Source organism: Silurus meridionalis, chromosome 2 (genome assembly GCF_014805685.1).
Source record: "Silurus meridionalis isolate SWU-2019-XX chromosome 2, ASM1480568v1, whole genome shotgun sequence".
Classification (NCBI taxonomy): Eukaryota; Metazoa; Chordata; class Actinopteri; order Siluriformes; family Siluridae; genus Silurus; species Silurus meridionalis.
The window spans coordinates 30,152,896-30,178,120 of record NC_060885.1 but is presented as its reverse complement, the minus strand read 5'-3'; positions in this window follow the sequence as shown (position 1 = coordinate 30,178,120).

Genomic DNA, 25,225 nt, shown 5'->3' with positions numbered 1-25,225 from the left:
ACATAATGGGCAGTTCTTGGATTTTCGAGCTGGATAATGAGACGGAGATTAAAGATGCTTGACATGGGGCATCTTCTATGGACCTGCGGTACACTCCTGCACCTTAACACTCATTACTACCGTCTTCTGGTTCACACTAGCAGGTGTGTGCGCCACACTGACACCCCGCTGTCTCGGCTTACGGTCTCTCCTCTCCAATTAGCGTACTAGCATTAGCCATACATCCACTTTGTCAACAGATACGTGCATTACTTGCTAAAAGGTCTATGGCAGGCATTTCACCTGCTTTTCTTTTCTCACACGATCCCAGGGAAATCACGAACACATTACTAGCTGGCTATGATACATGTTTCGTGTAGTTATTTCTAGCAGGTAATAGTATGTTATTTCCATTTTGTAGATTATCTGAGGTTAAAAAGAAATGGCTTCCTTAGCTCTACCTCACAGCTGATGCTTATTCAGATAAAGTACAAGCCTCTGATTTGCAGGCTAATACGCCTGCTTGTTGACTATGCAGCTATCAAGGCATCTCACAGAAAGCACTTATGATGTATGGTGACCGTGGAGGGCTTCTGATATTTTATGTCTGGGTACTAAGTGTCTTCAAAAGATGTGTGTATTCAATACGTATGTGTGTATTCAAACGTGGTTAAGATGCTCAAAATGCATTAAAAAAAACTATTTTTTACCACATAACCAACAGTAATTTGATGGCTTCTGATTAAACTGCTGTAAAAAACAAAAACAAAAAAAAAACCCCAGCAATGCATTGTGGGGGTCTATTTCCTCCCAGAAGTTAATGGCTTTCTTCCTGCAGTACATCACTATACTGTATTGTGTAGCAGGGTGTAAGGGTGTAATCAGCACTCTGTGATCTAGAGAGGTGGTTGATGTGATAAAGTGAGACTCTGTGATTTGCAGAGGCCAAGGACTGCTGGTTTGGACCCCAGCTAGGACACAGGGGGGGATTTAGGCTGCCTATCAGCAGCATGCAGGTGCAAATATCCATCCCTACCCTTTAGTTAAGTAGTAAAAAAAAGGGACGTGCGGGTCTTTAGCGCATCGCTATTACAAACACTCAGTCCGCTTTAAAATGTACGACTCATTGTACATGGGATCATACCAATTCATTGATATTACCATGTATCCAATTTAATCTAGAGTATAATCATCTGTGAGCTCCACACACACACACACACACACACACACACACACACACACACAATCCCTGTCTTTTTATTGCTATTTTTAAATCCCCTGTCCTTGTCTTGGCTTTGTGAGTGCATCTTTTAGCGCTGCACTGCTCTTTCTCGCTGCCACTGTAAAATCACATCTGACAGCCAATGAAAACCCAGCGGATGCTTGCATGTTATCTTGACACGGCCATGGTAAGCTGGCGCTACTGATGCTAAACGGCCGTCGTAAGCCTTTTAAGAGCCATCCATGCTGCCTAATGTGGACTCTTGAGGGGGGGACCGTTTATGCATTTACTCCATGTACGGGAAAAGGGAGCGGTTTCTTTTGCAGTTTGACAACGAGGCGGAATTTATTTGTACCTATACACGATCGAAAGTCATGCAGTCAGACGCTTATTATACAACACAAAAGTATTAGCTTATAAGTTTCTCGGTTCTGCGCTAAAATCCGATTAAGTTGTTTGATGTAGCACCTGGGTCCTTTCACTGTGTACTGCACTGTATATGGTTGAAATGGCCATACATCCTACTAGACGTGACCTAAGTATATAAGAATGCATATTGCACAGAGATGTGTGCCTATTTGGCAACATTTACAACTTTATTGTAGTGTGCTTAGTTTATATTTGAGGTTTTGTCTTGTCATAGGAAACTACAGTAAGGTGATAAATCACTCATGATGTGTATTTAATAGACATTCGTTTCTATAACAACAGCTCATTCACAAAAATACACTGATTATTGAACAAAGGAACATGAATAATCACTAAAATGGTGTTGGGATACATTTTTTTCGTATTCAACATTTACAGAAGAAAACTATTGCCAGCAATTTGTTACAGCGGGCAGGTTTTCCACTACAGGAAAGTCTTCAGGACAGAGGGGTTTAACCTTTTCTGGTTTCTTCTCTACATGATGGAAATGGGAAAAAAATAAAGGTTGGTAAATTGACAGGTTTGATTACATAAACTAACATGCTTCCTGTTTTTTCTTTCCCTCAATGTTAAACATAAAGTATATCTATAAATAAAACATTGTTAGCATTAGCAAGTTGATGTGGTAGTAATACTCTGACCACCAAACTCAGGGCTCAAATCTAAACTTAAATCTCGAAAATTTTCATTATTTATTATTCTGTAACTACTAAGAATTATTCAGGATCAGGATTGTGACACCGAAAGAAGAAATATAAGAGTGCTGAAAATAAAAAACTGATCGATAGAAGCCGGGAGTGTTTACATACTTAAAGCTTATTAGTGATGTTTGTAGCTAAAAGAAGGTCTTTATTTGTTCATTATTATTTTTTAAACAAAAGTGCAAACAAAATTAATTAAAGTTGAAGGCTTTTTTTTTATTCATTTGTACAGGATAGTCGTGCCACACCCTGCTGTTTAAAAAGAATAATAAATACAACAATGAAGAGGCTGTTTTTGTTCCTGCAGCAAAGCAGCTTGCTGTGGAGGCTTCATTTATTTACAGGGGTGTTGTGTTGCACTCGGAGCCCAGTTACACAAAGGTGGAGAGGAGCGGGGAGACGGAGGTGCTGTCATTGTCACCGGCGGGTGTAGAATAACATCTCTTGAGCAGCTTGTAATTAGAGTGGCAGGTATGTAATGAGGGTGCTAGATTGCCCTGTTGTGCTGTTTGTGCCAAGCTGGATGTGGCTGGAGATGGACTTCACCATGAAACTGCCACTGCTGCAACCAACACACTCACACACCTACGCTAATTGTCGACCTTTGACCTACGCTTGTGGCATAACGCATTATGATAAGAACATTGAGAATAAAAAAGTAAGACACACATGGCTTGGTAAGACGTTTTTTTTTGCTCGTGGAATTATTCCAGAAATAAAATCCTCTCAAACTTTTCATTCATTTAAGAATTTAATTTCTGGAGGATCCTACTTAGGTCGAGGTTTTAAAACCTGATTCAGCCATCCTGAAAAATCCTCGCACTTTAGCTTGTGCTCACGCAACGTGTATATCTCGCCCTCTCTCTTAACTTTCTGCCCTCTTGGCAAAATGAAAAACTTCTGTCAGAGTCAGATGGAAATTTATATCAGGTTTGTCAGGCGCGAGCCAAAAAAACGATCTTTCTCGACGTTATTGTGATAAGTTCGGTGCCAGAGATAGAGCAGAAATGAAGGGAAGAGGGAGGGAGGAAACGTGCCCTGCGCTGCGCTCACCAGATAAGTCCGGAAAGCCAAGATTCTCCACTTTCTCCTGCGTCAGAAACCTCCCTGACTCTTCAAACGAGAAAATAAAACCCTCCTCGTCCTCGATCCTGCCCCTGCGCATAACATTTCCTATATTAAACCCAAAATGTGCACGGTTTTCTCAGGAAAAACTGATCGATCCTCCTGAATGTAGACTTGAACGCACTGTCAGAAAGGGCGGGCCGTGTTTAGCAGCCCTGACACAATAGAGATCGAATGGAGGTGGTCTAAAAACACCATCATTTTTTGTCCCCCCGCCCTCAACAATGTGGAACATTCCCAACTGGTTCGTAATTACAGAAACACAAAACGCCTTGTCATGAACAAAACCCTGACATTAGGCGCAGCCGATATCTAGATATCGCCTTACTTATAACGATGCCTGAAACCCTCGCTCAAAGCATATATATTTTTGAAGGCTAACCAACACCCATCTGCAATTAAGGTCAGATTAATTATGGATAGTATAAATGTCAGAAAAAATGACATGCTATCAATATCTCCTCTTTAATTCGTGCGAGTCATCTGATGAGACGTTTGATAGTTCTTTTTTCAAGCCTAAATTGTTCGAGAACGATGGATTTTTTATTTCAGAAGTAAATAGAAAGCGATTAGTTAAGTGAGAAACTCAAAGCACAACTCGTGTTCTGTTATAGGAAAAATAACGTACGAGACATGGTCCAGCTGGAAGCGCATGTGCCAAAGTGACATCAATTACAATCTTTTAATTAGTGACATCATCCATTTTAGACCAATGTTCATTAAACTAGCTAGTTACCACTTACAATACAACAAACCTCAACAGACAGGAAACCAGAAAGTGCACACTCATGTGCTGAAGAAATTCTAGTACTGTTGCAAAGCGCTACCTGGTTTCAGGTTAAACAAAATTGTTACTTAATTTACCACAATGACAGCAAGCAATGACATTTTTTGTACAGTCGTTACTATGGAAAAAATTGTAATAACGAAGTCGCTAATAATTAACTAACTTATTACAACATTAGAATGAGCACATTTAAATTAAAACTGGTATAAATTATAACTGGAACTACTAAATTCTGTTATAGAAAATTAACCAAAACCTTCTGACCAATCAGAACTACATTATAAGTCATACTTACTATATGTTTGCCTATCATCTTGAACTAAGCAAAGTTCATTCAATCAAGCTGGTCAAGGAGAGTCTATCGTTTTATTTAGATAAATTTATACCATCAAACAATGACCACAAGTGATCACAAGCTACAACATATGTAAAGTATTGAGATACTTGTCTTTTTCAGCCATATGTATTTCTACCCCAAACTTATGCCACACAATTGTATATGATGTTGTTGGAACTGGTAGCATTAAAATTTCCATTCAAATGAATAAGGAAACCCAAACCAGTTCCAGCATGACAATACCTCCATAAAGATATGCTTTACATGGGTGGAAGTTCAAGATCTTGAGTGTCCTGCTATACAGCTCTGACTGCACCCCAGGCCTCCTCACCTCACCTACATCAGTCCCTGACTTTACTAACACCCTTGAGGGTACGTATACAAATCTCTACAAATGTACTCCAAAATCGAGTGGAACATCTTTCTATAAGAGCGGAGATTATTATAACAGTAAATGGGGACTAAATATGGAATGGGATGTTCAAAAGGCACATAGTCAGGTGTCCACATACTTTTGTCCATATAGCGTATGATATCTGCACTGTAGGTTGGTTCAAATTTCCTGTTTAATATCAGTATAATCTGAATTCCAATTCTGATATAATTCTGCAAATCTGAGGACATTTACTGTACAGGTGCTGCACACTGCACATTATCAGAATCAGAATACTTTATTGATTCTATAAGGAAATTGTTTAATTATCTGTAGTATTTAACTGGCAGAACAGACCACGCCCACAAGCAACTATTCTATTGGATGATCCACGACCACAAATTCAAGCAGCACGAATCCTGAAACATCATCATGCAGGTTTCAACACAGGCCAGTTTGCAAGCCAAAGTCATCAGGAAAACCTTGAAGAGATTTTATAATTCCGCAAAGATGCTTCGCAAATCCACGACGCCCTATGAGAGAATGTCAGCGAGGGGGTGCAGAACGTTTGAGGAAAATGTCGAGGGGATTTATCTGCACCTGGCAACCCATAATATGGATTTGCAAATGGCAGCCAGATTTAAACATAAACAAACACGAACCTGGATTGTGCGGAAATGCAAAGCGCTGCTGCAGGACTGCCATGAAGGAAATGCCCCACGCTGGAAGTATTATCTCAATCACGTAGAGGGTGAAGTGTTTTAGGCGAAGGTCATATCAGCGGTAATAGGTATGAAAATCAGGCAGTGACAGGATAATCCACTCTCTATCAGATCCAGCATGATGGTCAATCACACCACACATGGACAACCCTTACAGAACACAACAGTCATACCATGATGGAATTGTGAAGACACTTCTGGTTTTTTATATATGTTCATTGACAACACCTTCCCCTTTGAACAATTTTTTTTCTTACATTGTAATTGTTTTTCAAAAATTTTCACAGTGTATTTTTTTACTTTTTTATTTCTTATATTTTATTATTTTTTATGCGCTACTTAGATTTTTTTTTTTTTTTATATGCAATACCTTCACAGGAATGACTGCTGATTATGAAAACATTTTCACAAGTTCCCACATGTTTTATTAAATACATATTCAAACAATGTCATATATGAGTCACGACATTAGATGCGATTGACATTAGTTGCGATTTCAAGCCATTGTTTTCCATGTGTTTGGACCTTACTCATGAAATGCATGCAGTGTTTTTTATACATGGAAAAAGTTGTATATACACAAGAACATGTTTAATACAACTCACAATGTGACAAGAAAACTAAATGAAACTTTTTAAACAATTGCATCCACCCCACATTATTTACTCAAGGTCTGACTATTGACTGACACTTTCTCATGCTTCAACATTTGAGTGTGTTAATGACTTGTCTAGGAAACAGTGCCAACTATTGGCAACTTGGGATAAAACACACACACACACACACACACACACACACACACACACACACACACACACACACACACACACACACACACACAAAAGCAGAATACCCATGAGCTTACAGTGAAACTCGAATATCTGCATGAAATCCCTTACTCAGCATCTTTATTTTTTTCATTCTGTAGTGATGAACATGTCTGACTTTCCTGTACTTGTACTATTTCCTGTACTAATTTAAAATAATGTTTCTAGATAATTTCAGCAGGTGGTTATTTTGTGTTAAAAAAAATGTAATAAAAATAAATACATAAATAAATAAAGTCTTCAAAGCAGAAGAACTGCAATTTATATGACTAGTCACAATACTAAATCTAATGCGTAAACTTAAATGTGTAAACTTATGGTTATGATTGTAGTATCAAGTATCAACTTCTGTTGCAATTTTTGCAGCTAGAAATTTGAAGTCTAAACCAGAATATCTTATCGCTATCTTCTCATTTATATATTATCTCTAAAATAATCATAATAATGAATCAATTAAAAGAATCTTTCTGCATCTGAACTGCAAGTTTACCAAATGATGAAGGTGCTGCTAATTTGATCCATTCTGTATCTTTTTCCTACTCAGTGTAACTGGTATAGATTTTGTGAATGGGAGTAAAGTCAGGAATAAAGTCAGAGGCCAAACATAAATGAGATGAGTGCATCTTTTGAATAAGCAAAATATTTGTGAAGTGTTAATATTATATTTATAGAATCATCTGGTAGAAATAAAGGTTTAATGACCCTTGACCTATTGGACTGAAAATTGCATGATAAATAGGGTGACATGATATGACTAAAATGCATATCACAGCACAGTTTCTGCTGTTTCCAGAACATTCAATATAACTGAAAATGGATAAAAAGTATGACATCAATAAATAAAAAAGTAATAATGGGTGAATTGCTGGAGAGACAGAACGGAGGAAAAAAATCAAACTACAGATAATTGAACTATAACCGCTCGCTACATGTGCATGTTCTAATTTTATAAAAGTTAAAGCCTGACTTTTGATTTCGGAAACAAATTAATACTGAACACTGTTTTATAGCCCAAATGTTCAATAAAACTACCAGTGCTACTTTTAATACTTCCTGAACTCTGTGACCTTCACTCTCTTGACCTCCCTGTACCCTCTGTAGCAAGCTGGAGTTTTGCCTCCCACACTGATGAGAAGATCTCTCTCTCTCTCTCTCTCTCTCTCTCTCTCTCTTTCTTTCTCTAAGGCAAGGTGCAGCCATATCTCCGTCACTGCCCACCTCCCTCATTGCTTGCACCTGCTAAAACATTCGAGGTATTCGCTCGGCAGGGCAACACATTTGCTTTTCATTTAACCTGCCCGAATGGACCTTTGAAGTGCATAATGGCAGAGCAGCAAAGGTTTTTCTCTTGCACTCCCTCCCTCGCTCCTTAATCATTTACCTCGTCGAGGCACATTCTCCGCAGCTAACCTATCAAGCGGAAAACGAGCTCGGCCTTCTGGTCCTCCCCTCCCTCTCCAACATGATTTTGGACAGAAAGTGAGTGAAAGAGAGAGGGGGAAAAAAATGGATTTGTGAAGAAGCTGCAAATCTTGGCCGTAGCTTCATCCTACATGGGACTCATGCATTCATTTATACAGAATGTACAGTACTTCACAGACCTATGATTAGTCATGGTTTGTGGAAAACTATGTGCAAAAGGGCTCCCGCATTGCCACAATACGACACTTTACATCACTGACTACCGTAGTAACTGCAAGAAGGTTGCAGATACTCCAGTTGTAATTCACATCGCGGATGTATATATAATATTATCGTTTCTTTGTTTGATGACAATTACTTACATGGCTCTACACACGCATAAGTAAACGTGTGTCAATCCGAATTTTTTTTTTTGAGGCGAGGTATGTTTGACATTTATGAAAGGAGTCTCCGGTTACAGTCAGAAAATGTTTCCTATCACGACAAGTGCTTTGTGGTTTTCTTAATAACAAGACAAATAGAACTTTTTTGGTGTCTTACTAATTGCAGGAGACGATCTAGAAGTTGGCTATTATAGCTTCATGCTGTTCTATGACATTACATGTACCTATAAGTAGATGTGTTGTTTTTTTTAATTTCTAGGAAAACAGCTTTGGCGTGCTATTGCCTATATATTTATAATTTTACTATGATTGCACATCCCCCAAATTTTTGACACTTTTATAGTAACATGTATAAAAAAACTACTAGGCTTGTACCAGAGTTTTACTAATTTAAATCAATCAATCAATCAATCAATCAATCAATCAAAAACAATTTCTGGAAAATGATTGACTCCTTAAATCTGTCCGTCTATAAATAATAGGTAAACATTCAGCTTTTAGTATAAAGTAAATGGTTATTCATAATAATTTTATGGCAGGGTTTAGAGCGGTATGTAAATGTACCACAAAGTCACTAGTAAGAGCTGCATCTTAACAGGTTTATTTTAATATGAGATATACAAATGGGGAATGTGTGATTATAAGGAATAGTGTGTCAAGCCTTGTGTATCAGGTCAATCTTGTATTGAGTCAGTTAGCTTTCTTTCTTTTTTTTTTATTCACTGCCATACATTTTTAAAAATTCCTATATTGTCCTATTCAAATATCAATATGACTGCGTGATTATTTTGCATAGGCACCAATAAAGATGTTTTATTTTTCATTCAACCTAACTGTTTTTCTCAGTTGCTTTGGAGCGTTTCTCAGATCAGAAGTGAAATTCTCAAAACTCAAAGTCATTGTTTCTCTTGTGCACATCATAAAAGCATTTCTTGTTCCTTCGATCAAATTGCGAATGATTTTGTACATTCATTTAATCGATTGTGTACAAGTGTCCACTGTTTCCTACATTATCAGTTGTTTATGTTTATGTTGATTAAAATATATTATACTGGTTTCACTTGAATAGTTTTAACCCCAAGACATCTTGGAATCAGTTCATTGCATAAGTTATTAAATCCAAAATGGTTAAACCAGTTGTCATCATCTGTCATGCTTAAATTTCTATTCAACATTTTTTGTGTAAATGTGTCTTAAATTGATGAATTGTGCAGATCTCACGAGTTTATGGCATCAAATCAAGCAATAACTAGTTCTCAAAAACAGGTCAAAGGTGAATTTTGTGAGCCTTCAGTTGGCAACAGAGCAAAACACAGAATTACAATTTCTGAAAATGGATGAACAACCGAGAAATGAATGAACACTAATACAGTACAGTAAAAGAGTGAATCCTGTTCGGTCTCATGCAATCAATATAAATCAAATATGCAATCAAATAAATAAATGTGTGCTGATGAAATTCAAATACTGTATACCATACAGAAGAAATTCAGCCTCGTGCATTTTTAGTCATTGTAACCCAAACTGTAGTTTACATCAGGAAATACTGAAACTGTGCTCCGTCATACTGACAACATGACTAAACATTTTGACGACCGTGTTTGTGAACAATGACAAAAGGACTTGTTATTCTGACAGGAATGAGATGTTCATTGACACAAATACTTACTTTTGAGAGATGAACTAAGGATATTGAAAAAAGTACAGGTTTTTGCAAAAAATCCAATGTTTTGTGCTGTTTGTACAAACTGTTTTGAGAAATGCACTTACTGGTTTGCAAATATTAAGGATGATATGAGAAATGCTCCAAAGCAACTGAGAAAAACTGTAAAAGGCTCGATCCCATGGTAGTCGAGAGAAATGTGAATGTTCTTGAGTAAAACACAGAGCTCACAGGAGGTCTGATAAGCCACTGATCAGGCCGAGTTAATTATCTAAGCCATCGTCTTCTATGGTGTTTATTAGCATGGCGCTAACGCCGCAGGAGCTGCGCCTGCTTCTACAGATCGCGCATGCCGAAGGAGATGACTAATAAAGCCAGTCTGGGAAATGCGCCAACTGATGAACATAACATCTAAATGATCTTCCGCAAGGATAGCATATGTTTCGTAAAACCTTATTAGAGCTGTTAGGAGCTTGGGGGGTGAAGGACAGACTTTGCGGCCAACAGCAATGTCAGTGTGTGCGTTTGTGGTTTTTTTTTTTTTTTTCCTCTTTATATGCTTTTATGAATTGGTGGTTAAATCATAGAGGTGTTAATTGTGCACAGATGATGTACTGTTGTCATTAGCAACATCTAGAGATATAAGAATCCTGTACAACGAGCAATGGCCTTCAACAATAAAACGGTCCAAAATTCAAAGCTTAATATCATATCGTGAAATCGGACGTGAATAGTATTTTACTCTTAAGGCTTCATCACGGAAGAATCAACAGCATGTGGCCTGAATTTAGCTCGCAGGCACTGGCGCACTACGAAAACACGGTGTTGTCTCACATTAGATAATTCTGTGGGAGATTTATGTCCGACACTTCACTTTACAAAGCAAGCACTTTTTATAGACGCTCGAGAGTGTGATCGAGTGTTTCCAGGAAAAATACTCAGCGAAGCTGTTTGTGAAATACTCCAGAAAATTTACATAGCGTATAAAACACTCCCGAGGCTATAAATGACTAAATGTTTTGCCAAAGAATGGAAATGAAAGCATAAATCTTAGACATGATCTGATGCTTGTTGATGCTGAGTTTGAGAAAACAGGTATTAAAACAAACACACATGTCTTAATAGAGATAGAGAAGAGAAATCAAGAGCTTGAGTAAGTGTGAAAGATTCTATTTTCAAAACGGATTGAACTTTAGGGGTATGCGTAACTGTGTCTCGTTCATGTGTGTTTGTGTAATTAAAGGTACCGGCACTCTAAACACAGGCAGTGGGGGACAGTAGGGAAGTTAATGTAATTTGTTACTGTACTTAAGTAGCTTTTTTACATATCTGTACTTTACTGAAGTATTTCCACTTGGGGAGTCTTTTACTTAAACTTTACTGCATTTCACAGTCAAATATCTTATTTTTTACTCAACTACATTTTGCGAAATCGGTTGTTTCTGTTCTGAACTTGTTTTGATTGCCGCTCTGTGTATCTACTTATCACAAACATACAGTTCAGTGTGAGTTCAACAGCAAGCAGAACATTTAGAGAGGAATAAATGATGGAGGAAACTCCTGACTCGAACTCACCACAGCACCTCAATTGGGAGATTTTTTTTTTTTTTTTAAGGTTTTGGGCTCATAGTCATTTTAACAGATATCAATCAGTGTTTGACTCATTATCATTCTATTAATAGATCAGTGTGCTGAGAGTAACTTTAGGGTCTTTACACATAAAGTTGATTAAGTAAAGAGTCTTGTGACAAAAACTAATAGGAACATTATAGCCATAAGAAATCATAGTACTTTGGATTCTTAAGTACATTTAAAGGCAAATACTTTTACTCAAGTGAAAGTTTGAAAGGAGAACTTTTACATTTACTGGAGTAATATTTTACCCACTGTATCTCTACTTTAACTCGACTACATGGTTTGTGTACTTCGTCCACCACTGAACACAGGTATATTGCACATCAATAAAACTACACTTTCTCTTCAATTATACGTATGGCAATGTCTTAAGTAAACATACTTCCTGATGAGTCATCCAGTAGTCAATTTCATCTGAACCTGTGAAATATTAAGTCACATGTTCCACAAGAAGTTCTGATATAATGCTCAAATCATGGGAGGAATTTCTTTGTTTTTCACATTGCTACACAAAATGTGCACTGAAAGGAAACAAAATAAAAACGTTCCAGCAGGTAACCACATTTTGTGTGTGGATGCTGCTAACCTCTATTGCATTTAAGAGCAAATTGTAACTGAAGAAATATCATATCGGCTTAATGCTGACCTAGAAATGTTCTTTATTCATCACTGATGGCAAAATACCATGAAATAAAATGTTATTTAAGAGCTACATGAGGCTTAAAAGACTCCCCCCAGTAGTAGAATCACATGTACGTGTATGGAGAGGAATTTGTTTCTCGTTCCGTCACTGTCGTTCGCCTCGACATGCTCGTGTTTTATAGCTCCTTAGAGCGACGGGTCTGCATGCTCAATTTAATGCAATCACTGCACAAGTGGACCTCCTCGCCACGTCGGGGAGGACAGGAATCCTGCGACACACAAATACACACTCGCTCTTTTCTCCCCCTCTCTCGCTCTAACTCTGCACTTTTCCCTGTAGTTGGAGACGAAGACCACGTTAGCGCTGACGACCCCTGAGGGCACAAGCGCAGGAGGAAATCACTCGAGTGCTTCCCCTTGTAGAGGTTATCCCCCGCTGGTATTTATTTATCCCTGCTACGGATCGTTCTCTATCCCTCACACACACAGGCATGCATTTGTACACACACACGTCGAGCATAACTAAAGGACTTGTTAATAGGGCCTTACCTATAAATCCTGGACAGAACTGAGCAGAAATACAGAGAAGAAAATAGGGGGGATGGGGGGGCAGTTAAAATCAAATAAATCACACCTGGATGGCTGGTGGAAACTGGCACAGCTATCTGTATATGATACTCAAATTACTCCATTTGTTCGTGGAGATATTTTAATCCAGTCTGACCTCAAACTTCCCATGAACCAGCGCCTGAACAAAAGGCCGCCCACTGTCTTCGCAGTAAATCTGTTGTCTCCCTTCTGGGCCCCGGACCGGGGCTCATAGATCACTACTGCGCCGCAGCTTGCTTCAATTTACTCAATTAACTCGGGGTAAAGCACTTGTAAGTTCTGCAGATGTTGGTTTATTATCGGGGACTAAAATGTACAAGCGAGTTCAGGAGCCCGGGGTTATGCTAAGGTTGACTGAGGGGGAAGGGGCAGATAGTGAGGAAAAAAAACCAAAACAAAACAGACACAACAAAGTTTAAGAGCACAGGTTGTGAGTGACAGCTTTTTGCACACGTCTATCTTGTTTTACAGAGCTGTGGTTTTTCAAGAAAGTAACAGCATTTTTATTTTTACTTACATTTTAGCCACAGCTAAACTAAACCTTTGGGAAAAAGATGCTAGCAAGCAATGCTAATGATTCCCCAATGCAGCTGCAGCCTGGGCATGTGATTTGAACTTTCACGTTAAAACATCTCACTCCTCCAACCTGAATCGCTCACAGATGACCATCCCCTGGCGAGCATCCGCAAACCGCTCCAGGAGCGTCACACTGTTTCTTCATTAAGACCTCGGGAAAAAAAGGAACCTCTGCCCAAGCTCCAAATATCAGAAACACAACGTTTAAATGAGTATGAATAAACCATTTTTATCTCTGCTCGACCTCCCTGGGTATAAATCAAAGCGAGAGCGACGTAAGGAATGTAAAAAATATTGTAAGGGGCGCTCGCTAATATTAAACAGGTGTCGCGAGCATCGCTATAAAACATGCCGCTTGCAGCCAGCTGGAGGACGATATATTTCAGGTGTTGGCTGACTACATTTCAATTAAGTGCAGCAACACAAGCTGACATTCATGGAGCTTTAAAATAAGCTTTTGATAAATGATTTCGCTTCATCGTGCTAGCATGCTAACGCCGGCCCTCACATATTAAAGGAGGAGGGTCTTATCTCGGTCGCTGAGCCGGGACAGGCCGAGTGAAATGCTGCCTTCTGGAGGTCCTCCGTGACAGTTTAATGACGTGCGAGCTCAGCTTGATGAGTCACGTGTTGCTCAAGAGCGGATTACAGGTGCGAAGGCGGTACGTTATCTCAGAGCTGAACAAATCAAGCTTGCGTTTAAGCGCTTGGAATTTGTGTATCTTGATAGAAGATCTGATTAATGGCGATATGGTGGGACGTCACTGATGTTATCGCGTCGCTTGTACTGTGTAAAACATAATTTTCTGGCAATGTAAACAATAATATTTTTTAGCAATAACAAGTCTTTAATGTTTGCTGCCTGTGGAAGTCATTCGGCAACTGTACATTTACATTTATGGCATTTAGCAGATGTACAAATGTGCTTTGAGTCTCTATCAATTAATAAATCTACACTGGTATGCTAGATTACAAACTTAAGTTAAATCTACCTACAACTCTGTTGAGAGGATTTGTTTTTTTTGTTTTTTTTTGGTAAAAGACAAGAAAAATAAAAATCCTCTCAACAGTAGGATACAAAATGACACTTCCCATTGCACTTAATTATGCACTAATCAATTGTTCATCTATCAGCAAAGGGACAAGTGACAGCTTGTTCAACGCTCTGTAAGTCAGCTTGATCCAATTAGGCTAAAAACAGAGGCTCTCTAATCGTTCCATTTTACGACCAAGCAACTCTCCTCTGCCATTTTTTACTAGTCAGACTAGAGCTTAGGGAGAACTGAAGAACACAAATGTTTGAAATGAGGCAGTAGAAAAGAGATGAAGGAAAGGAAAAAAATAAAAAGTACGACCTCCTGACAAAGGGTCGAGGACATGGAGGCCAGGATAGTAGACGTTCTTCTCATCCTTGGGCCTCTCTAATATGTTTTGAAGAAGAGGAACCACGGCCTCTGATTCCTTTCCTGCATTTCACGGACTGCTCCTAGGGGAGCAATAGGGAAGTGGAGAAAACTATAATGAACACGTTTGCCTTTTTTGCCTCCTTTAACTGTCATCTAAATCACCAGTGAAGCCCAGCGCTCGAGCGTTTCCACATTCAATGGACGCACAGCTGTTCTCTCAACACCCGCTCGCGTTCTAGCAAACGAGCAAGTTTACGCTAACTCATACACCGAGCTAATGTTTCAAGACCGGAGTCAAAATTTACAGCTGTTGCAAACTATCACACTTCCACACCTTTTTTTGGTCAGGAAAAGGGGTCATATTTAATGGAAAAGAGGATGTGAACTCTTCTTCTGCAACCTGTATTTCAGCCAACATGGCCCAACACGTCTCTGGTCTTGGTTAGTGTGCCCTCAAAGTTTCTGTCTCCTGGAAAGCTTTTGGCCCCCTAGGGTCTGTTGGACCCCTGTCTAATTCAGGCCCTTGCAATCACTGGCAAACACCCGTAGGCATACTTGCATCAGCTCCAACTGGTGCATCATGCCTAAGAAGTAGCATGCTTGAGTAGCATGCTATTGTACCGGGAACCAGAAAGATATAGTAGACTAGCACGTCTGCTCTTGGTTAGTGCTACAGATCTATATCGCCTGGGTCTCCTGGGCATCTTCTGCATTCTTCAGAGATTGATTGGCAACATTCCCCTGCCCTCTGTGTCCTACCTCCCTAATGACGCAATGGAATTAATTAGGCTCCATTAATTTAGCAAAAACAAATAAGCACCTCTGCCCCCTGCCTCAGGTTGGCTTTGCACATGCAGGTGGTTCTGATTTCTCTGCGCTTCATCAGCCAGCACTGTTACACTAATCTATTGGCTGAAGAGCACTGGTCGTCACAGGCCATGACCTTTTCTACTCATACTGGCATGTCTGTATTTAAGCCACTTAGGCCAGCTGGTCAAACCTCACCCTCATCCTCGATCCCAGTGTTTCCTCTGATCTTATCTATGTGTGTCGAGTAACACTGAAGAACACTAGAATAATTGGATTTTGATTGCTCATAAAATAGTTTAATACACTGCCTCCAATCTGTGCTATATTCTAATGTGGCATTACAGAATCTTTAACCATCCAAAATAAATAAAGTTTTGAACAATATTTTTTTGTGTTTTTGTGTTTTTGTGTCTATTCAATTCAATTTCAATTCAATTCATTTTTATTTGTATAGCACTTTTAACAATGAACATTGTCTCAAAGCAGCTTTACACAGATAATGTGGTGATTAAAAGTGAATATGTTCTTTATGAGTAAGTTTGTCCCTGATGAGCAAGTCGGTGGTGACTGTGGCAAGGAAAAACTCCTCGAGACGGCATAAGGAAGAAACCTTGAGAGGAACCAGACTCAAGAGGGAACCCATCCTCATCTGGGTTGCACCGAATGTCCATTTGTAGCAGATATACAATGTTGCGGGGTACAGTGATGATGATCAGAAGCGAACTGTTTTCCTGAGTCAGTGTAGGAGACTGTTGACATTAACTACAGTCCAATCCATCCTCAAAGCGCCCGTTCTTACACCGGAATTTTAATGGAACCACCCAAGGTGTTGATGAGAAACCGTCCCAGGCTGCACAGAGTGGCCTCCAGTCGAAGAGAACACTTCTGTCTATTGCCTACTGTCTATTGTACTGTTTAGTTGTTACCTGTCTGGCCTGCTGACTGTTCATCTAGACATTGGAGACTCTGGAGAAACCCAATTTTGTTCTGATTTTGCACATTGCTGCCTGGCTGAATGACAATAAAGTTTACTTTCAAAAAATGACTTATCCACTTGATCACTGGCTTTGATTAAAATACAATGTGTTGCCAAAAATTGTTTAAAGACATTTCTTAAATATTTATCTATTGATTAAATATTTGTAGAAATTTGCAAGGAAATTACTTGGTGATTATGACAAATTACCATCTTTGATTTTTCCAACTTTTTTTATTTTTTTTTATCCGTACAATTTTAATGATCTTACCCAGTTGTGTTTGAGTCTATTGAATTTGTCCACAGGTTACTAGAAAGTGACACCACAGGATTATATTGCATCTTGTTCAGGAATGACTTTTTTTAACATCATACTTTACCTGTTCACTCTAAGAAAAATTATATATATATATATTTTAAAAGATCATTCAAAAAATACAATCAGTTAGAACTTCTATAAAGTTAATCAAACAAACAGTGAACACCAGAGACTCCTTCCATAAATATAAAACTTCTCCTTCAAAGCTTCACCAAATCAATGATGTAAACACATACTGACCAATGAGATTTAAGAATTGATATTTGTTATAACAAACTACACGATGTACAAAGGAAACATCAACACAGAATTAGAATACAAATATCGATAATTAATTAATCAATGGACAGAATAAAAAAAAAACCAAGCTAAATACTCCTCATATTCTCTCTTTCTCCTCTTGGGCTTGTTGAACTTGAATCTCCTGGCAAAGAGAAACTGAGGCCGTGTGTGACTCCGATGAACTTATCGGAGCTAAGCCATTGGGAGAGTGGTCTTGACTCGAGGACTTTATCTGCAGCACGATTCAATTAACCAGTGATGATTTCACTCATGACAAAATCTTAATCTAGACTCCTGTGTTTTCTGATAGGGGAACATATGTGCATTTATATGATTGCCTTACCTGCCTATCATATTTACTTTGGTCAGAGAGAACGGCAAATCTCTAAACCGCTGTCTTGCTTCTCCACCCTCAGTGCTCGGAAGCAATTCTGGATCCGGAACTCAAGCACCCTGAAGCGTGTTAATACTCACATATTGAAGTCTTACAGCAGGGTTTAGATTCACTACCTGCAGACGTAGGCGTTGATAACAGTCCCGGGGTGTTGAGGTGAAGTTTCTGTCAAAGTGGGATATTGTGTTTAAAGGTTTTTTTTTATGTGCTTCTTTTTTCTGTATTCTTACTTTACTTAACGCTTACCATCATTTCAAGTGTTTAAAAACATGCCTGTGATACTTGTTATTTACCTGAAGTATAACGCACATCCTTAATTAATGATAAATGAATCACAATTAAATGTAAAAACGAATGTTAAAAAAGGAGGAATAAAACAACTTCATGCTTTTTAATACTATACTAACAAATAAATACTGTAATGCAGCTGTTATTAATGCAAACTGAGGCAAAGTGACTCAAATTGCTGCAAACCTGAACATTAGTGATTTTTAACACCACCACATCTTGAAGTGAATTAGTAACGTTACATATACATAGCTATTCCACCACGGATGACTTTCTCCATTACAGAACATGTTATACTTTTATCTATTACTATCTGCGTTTAATGCTGAGGAATATCCGTGAAAGAAGTTTGTTTCACTTCTCGCTTACATTACAGCATTCATTCCTCGCCAACCTCATACAAGAAAAACACGGCTTTTCATGTTACCCAGCACTTTCGCATGTCAAAAACTGAACGTAACAGCTTTTCCTCTGACGGTTATAAAACGCAGGCACTGCAGCCTCCTTCCAAAAATGCTAAATAGCCCTCTCCTAAAGGAAAACCTAAGCATATGATAAATGCACGACTTTAAATTATTATAGACAAGTTCATGTGCAAGTGGTTACTATGGAATTTTTTGGCATTTATTAAAAAACATTGCAACCAGAATTATTACAGAAAATGAATCGACAACATTCTGCTGACGAAACTCTTCATTTGGTTCGATTCTGACTCAATTCTATTAAACGATGCTCGCATTACACTAACCTGTGTACACTAACTTACGTGTTCATTTCATTTTTAGTTGTAGAAACATTGACAGCACAATCTCAATCACAATGACACTATGGTGTACATCAACTTGGATCACAGATTTTTGATACTTGCTCTTTCAGCTCTTTTGACTGAACACAAAGCAGAGACACAGGAATAAGTCTGGAGCACTAAGCTACACAGCACTCCGCTTCATATTTCAATTTGTACATTCATCTTGAACCTTCATGAGCAATGATTCAACCCCTGCATTTCAGAGGTCATGAAGCTGGACTCTGGATAGGGTCAAATGCCTGACCTACAGAGGAAATTCCAGTGTTGGACAATAATGTTTTACTCATATACATCATTCTGGTCAGGTACCATATTTAAAAAAAAAGTTACATGGATAAGCTTTCTGATTAGGCTGCAAAGTTCTTCTGAAGTTCCCTGCAGGTTCTTTGCAGTTAAAATAAAAAACAAAAGATCAACACTCATTGGTAGCTAGTGCAGGACAATAAATAAATGGGATTACACTAAGTTTCTGTTTATTTCTTAGGTCGGGACATCTGGACAAAAGACGGTTTATGTAACCATGACACCAAACACTAACAACAGTGTGTTTCTGATTAGCTATCAGCAGGAAATTAATATAGGTAATCACACAGAAAATGATACAGGTTACAGTTTGTGGATTTGTTTTAATTAAGAAAGATAGAAACACAAGATTAGGCACCTGAGACGTTGCCATAAAACATCCATTTACTGACTTTTGTGAGAGTGGGAATTAGAGGGGTTAGAAATATTGTATAATAAAATCACAGCAAACGGATTCCGTCCAACTCTTACTACACACACTTTTGTTACTAATATCACTGAAATATCACCGCTTTAGCGGATAGGTGCGATATCAGAGAACCTGTCCAGCTCATATCAAGTCTTTGGTGTGTTCAACAAATTCACCTGAAGTACTGTAAAGCATTCACACTGGAGACTCCTTCCAGAAATGCTAAATTAAGCTCTTTCAGCCTTCTAACAAAAATGTGAAGCGTCTGCAATATACATCCCAGGATTCATCCTTAATATAGAAATAATAATGTATGAAAGAAAATGTATTAATTGGCCACGCCGTTACAGAAAATTAATCAACACCTTCGCACTAATCCGAATCGAGCATTCACTGCGATGTGATGAAATATAAATGTTGGGAACGTAAAGAATGAATCATAAGTGCAATAATAAACAAGCAGAGGCCTGCATAAACAGAGGCGATGCCACAGTTTTTTTTCTTTCATAAAGCAAAAGTGTGATTTTTACAGCTGACAGTTTTCTATACCCCTGCCTAGGGGTAAAATCAGCATTCAGGCAAATGTTTAAAAAAAAAAAAAGGTGATAATGTTGAGTGCACAAATATGCCATTAATAAAAACTGATGACATTTACAAGAGGCATTTTGGAAATACTCAAAGAGAAAGCTCATGGACTGTAAAAGCAATTTTATAGATAGGGTATGAATTTACAAATCGCACAGGCAACGACAAAATTTTATACATTCTGTCCGGACATTTCCTTGTCGCTTCTCGTTTTTTTGTCCACATATGGGTATTTGAAGGACATCCTGTGTGTGCGCTTTCTGTAGAAGTTGACAGAAAAATATAGAAATTATTCTGAATTAGGTGTACTGGAATCCTTATTTTCGACAATGACTAGTCGAGCACTACTGCTCACTCACTCTCACTTTCTTCCTGTATGGTAATAGCTTTGTTGGTGCTCATGACCCGCTAGTACAAAGCCAACAAAACTGCTCCATTTACAAAAGCACTTCTTTTTTGTACTAGTGTATAATTGTCTGAATAAAAAAAAAAAAAAAAAAAAAAAAAAAAGAGATAATCTCTCTAGCATTCTGCAAACAGTAATGCATCTTCAGAGCAATAAGGCAGTGGAAAGTAGAGAAAAAAAAGTGATAATTTGCTACAAAAAAATAAAAAACCTCCAGCATGGCAGCATGCACTCAGCCTAGAACCCAGGTTATTCGGATGGAAGCCAATCTTTGATCAGCCAAGCTGAAATGGCCAAGATAAGTGGAAGCTACAACTCACGGCAGGACCTGTTATTGCCATTTCCTCCTCTGGTTTCTTGAGAGTGGTAAATAGCTGCTTAGTTCCCCCCATACACCCCTCCCTCATCCACCTCACTTGCTCTCCATTTTCTCTACTTCCACCACTACAACTCCTCCCCTTATCCCCTTAGCTTGCCACTTTCGTCTTGAGATCTCTATCACTTTAATCCTGCCAGTCTGTGGCTGGTTAACAAGGAAATCCTAGGTCAATTATCACCAGGCACTTCCTGCTGGGCGAGCGACGGGGGGAATCAAAGCGGCCTGAGAGCCTTTTTCGCACCGGAGAAGAGCAGCAGGCCTAATTAAACGGGCCTCTTGTCCTGCTGTGTCCAGTCGCAGATAGCTTGGCCCGTGATAACCATCACCTCTAGAACAACAATAGTTTTGTTTGGGTAGAACTGGACAGCTTTAGTGGATGTGAATACTAGAGTTGATTCGTTAATCCAACATGGATATTTACTGATTATTATATTGTGGAAACACAAAATAACATTTAAGTCAACCTCCAACAGAAGAATCATCAAAAATGTGGAATGGAATTCAATATCAAGAATATCTGCTGAAGGAGGAAGAAAAACTTAAAATTCAAACAAGTAAAAAAAAAAATTATAATGCAGCCTCTAGCTAACAGTTCTTGTTCTTTTCTTGTTTATGCCAAATGAGCTCTCCAAATTCTCGACTGATTCATGATCAATGAGCACTTTATCCTGGACCAGTGTCACAACAGATCTTATCCTGAGGTGGGAACATGCCTTGGGTGGGAAATCAGTTCATCAAAAGCTTTCATTAATTTAATGTACGTCAACTAAACTTTTATAGAAGTCAACTTGGTGCACAAGGTTGCAGTGGCATGTCACTGAATCAAACTGAGAACTCTGTTGCAGAATCAAGCTACGTGTGAAAACAAAACTGGTTCCTGTTAGACAAGTTTCCTCAATTCCATCCAATTTGGTCACCTTCCAATTCCTGCCACCTGCCACCCACCAAGCAGTAAGCTCTTTCCTATAATACAACAACTTCCAACAGGCCAGGTTGAAGGCCGTTACAGCTGCCTGAGAAAGCCACACCTACTTCTAAAGCATTGTGTTAGTTTGGATAAAGAGAGCATGAATTACAGGGCAGAATAAGATACTCAGAAACAAATGCAATGTGAACCGCTGAGGCTTTTGTAGCATTTGGTTGTATTTCCACAGACTGTCCAAGACTTTTGCTCCATTTTCCCTCTCTGGTCTGTTTATTGCTTTATCGTTTGTTTTATTCTATTCTATGTTTAAAACAGTCGCATTAACTGGTCAGAGTTTGTGGCACAAGTCAACAGAGGTGACTGTGAAACAACAGCCACAATAGCCACTAATGTTAAGGCATTATAAGGTAACTATTGCCACTATCTGGTTAGCTGCTTATCTGGAACTTATATAAGCAACGAATTGAAAGTAGCTGGACTTTCACATCTTTCAGTTGAATAAGAAGGTCCTTATCACATTTTCAGTCTCCGTCTGTCAAATATTCATTGGCCCCAAGTTACTTTAGAAGGCTTGAAAAACTTTTCTTTAAAGACTGAAAGTGTGCATCTGTGTATGTGTGGGGGTGAGTGTGTGTTTGTATAGATATGCCTCAGGCCACAGGTTTGTGCTGAAAATAGCAATTCTCAGATATGTTTCAAGTGGATGTTTATGGACCTTTGACTCTCAGTTCAAACCATTATTTATCATCCTATCAGCAAGTGGGGTCAGAAACGCTCTCCTTGTAGTGGCTGTTTCACTAAAGACTGCCGTTTTTGCAGAAATGGAGTCAGCTGCATAATGTCAGATTACACCGTCCCCTTCGTGTCACGGCTCGAAAAGCTCTATTTATGAGTCCATGAATCAATTTATGAGCCCATCTGAAAGTTTAAACTGTTGAAATGAATCATTTAAACAGCACCAACAGCTTGGTCGGCTGCGGGCCCACTGCACTCCCAATACACTGTGTTGAGTTTAAATTGAAAATGATAAAAGCGTAAAAAGGATCAGCTCCCTGATAGGTGGCAGAACACATCCTGTACGCTTGCTTTACTTTAAAATATTTCAGAAATTTTTAAAGCAACTATAAATCGAGGCATGGAAATAAAGGCAGGGTAAATGCCCAAAAGAAGAGATGCAGATAAATACCAGAAAATTGAAGGTACTTCAAAATAAAAGGATATTGCATACTTTATTCGCTGATCCTATTTGCATGGCTTGTTTTTCCTCCTTCACATTATTCCATAAAATCATTAAAAAAACCTGATGAAACAATACAAAAGTTTCACCATCACCTGGATTTCTTAACGCTTGAAGGAAAACAGACAGGGAGCCCGTAAACAGGCATTATACTGTCGTTTCCTCTCATCTCTCATCAGCACGGCGTACCCAAATCCCTCCTTTTACAATTCCATATGGAAAGGGACGGACATGAGGAGGAGGAAGAGAGGGGGAGAAAACCAATTTACCAACAGAGTGACATCATCTGCAGGCAAATTTATCTCTGACACACCACCCCTCGGTCCACTGTTGACAGTACATGATATTCCATTAATCTGCCTAATGAAAATTTAACCAGTGTTATAAACAAATAATTGGCCATTATCCTCTCAAAGATCCCGAATAAATTACTTGCCCCCCCATTCTTTTTTTTTGCTATCTCAGGGAGAGAGAGACAGAAGGAGAAAGAGAGAGAGAGAGAGAGAGAGAGAGAGAGAGAGAGAGAGAGACGGCCCTTCTGATTGATGTTGGAATAAGCGGCTCGGGCTCGCTCGGCCGCTGAGAGTGAGCTTCGGCTAAGCCTGTGATTGACTTAATGAGAGTCTTTGGGGTGAGTAAATGTTCCAAATTGCTCCGTCATTAGCCTTTTTGCGCCGCCGTCTGAAGATACCCGCCGATCTGGTGCGCTGGGTCGACTCCTCTCGTACCATTCCGCCTGCAATTACATTTTCATTTAGAGCGAACCTCTGAAGTCCGATAGGCAGGCCTCTTCTTTTCATTAGGATGGTCTTAGCTTTCTTTCTTTCTTTCTTTAAAACTAAATACTGTGAAATGTCTATAATTTGGGGCAATTAAAGTGCAAAAAGAGGGTGCTGTAATGAATTATCATACAAATTATTTACTTAAATGCCACCGTCTCGGCTCCCTCTCTTGCGCCTCCTGCAGTCTCCTATGCTTTTATGTCACATGGGGAAAGAGAGCGTGAGTGAGTGAGTGAGAAAGAAAGAGAGCAGAAAAGAGAGGGTGAGAGAGAATTTTTCTAAAAGACAAAGAAAAGAAAGAAAAGGAATCAAGAGGAAGTGTGTGGTTAGCATAATGTCAACAGACTAATGAGAACATATGAATGCTTCTGTCCTTCTCTAAATAGCGGACATGTGTGACGGCTGTGTTTCAAAACGGTGTTGAAACTAAACAGTGAAGATCATCAGAGAGGTGATGAAAAAGGAAGCATACAAATGAGAGAACACGTCTTACAGGAAAAGGCACAAGAGCATAAGGAATCCCAACGACAACTAGAAAACTTTTTTTAACATGTAAAGTAAAACGGTACACATTCTTTTTCACTCCTTCGTGTTTCCATGCATCAATGCGGTGGGAATTATTTATTTTCCATACTTGATTACATATAGCGCTCGACTGGCACAACATGAGACTTTCATGTGACCTTAAAAAAAAAGGGGTCAATCCAAATTCCTAAAAACTTTTATGAGGATTACGTTCAATGATTAGCATTTAGCTTGTTTGTCTAAATGCTAGCTACCATTTAGGAGATTAGGTGTAAAGCAGATGTGAGTCTTGGTTCCACATGTCCACATTTATAAATTTTTACTGAAACATTAAAAGATCTACTTTGAATTTTTTTCTCAGGATTTATTTAGATGCACTTTTCAGTAGTTCCACAGTTTAGAAGACAATTTTACAAACAAAATTACATCATGATTTCTGGAGAATTGAATATTCACATCTTGCCTACTACAAGTAACTGAAGGCTTGTCACCAAGGAGATGGGACCGTCTCTGTACTAATGCCTTCCTGTTCTAAGGACAAAAAAAATCCATGTTCAAATAGAAACTAACTTCTAGTTCAGGAAATTGGAAATGCGTTACGTCTTGAATCTTTTAATGCTGTTAGCTTTAAAAAAAAAATACAAATAAAATCATAATAAACACAAGTGATCGCCAACATCGTAAAAGTAACATGAAGGTGTCAAAGTGTTATTGGCCACCGGGGTAATAAGCTTAAGTGCCATGTGATTTACGCTAATCTCTGCGAAATCAGCCACGTCTCTAAAGTGGGACTTCCGCGCCTGCTCCTGCTCGGCCTCTGTTCAGTGTCAGCGTCGATTTGTTCTGACAGCCCCAAATACAGCGCAACCAAACCACTCCAAGCTGTACAATGTCACAGCTTTTAACGTCACGGGGGAGAAAAACAAAGTTTGTTTTTATAAATAAAGGAAATCAGAGAT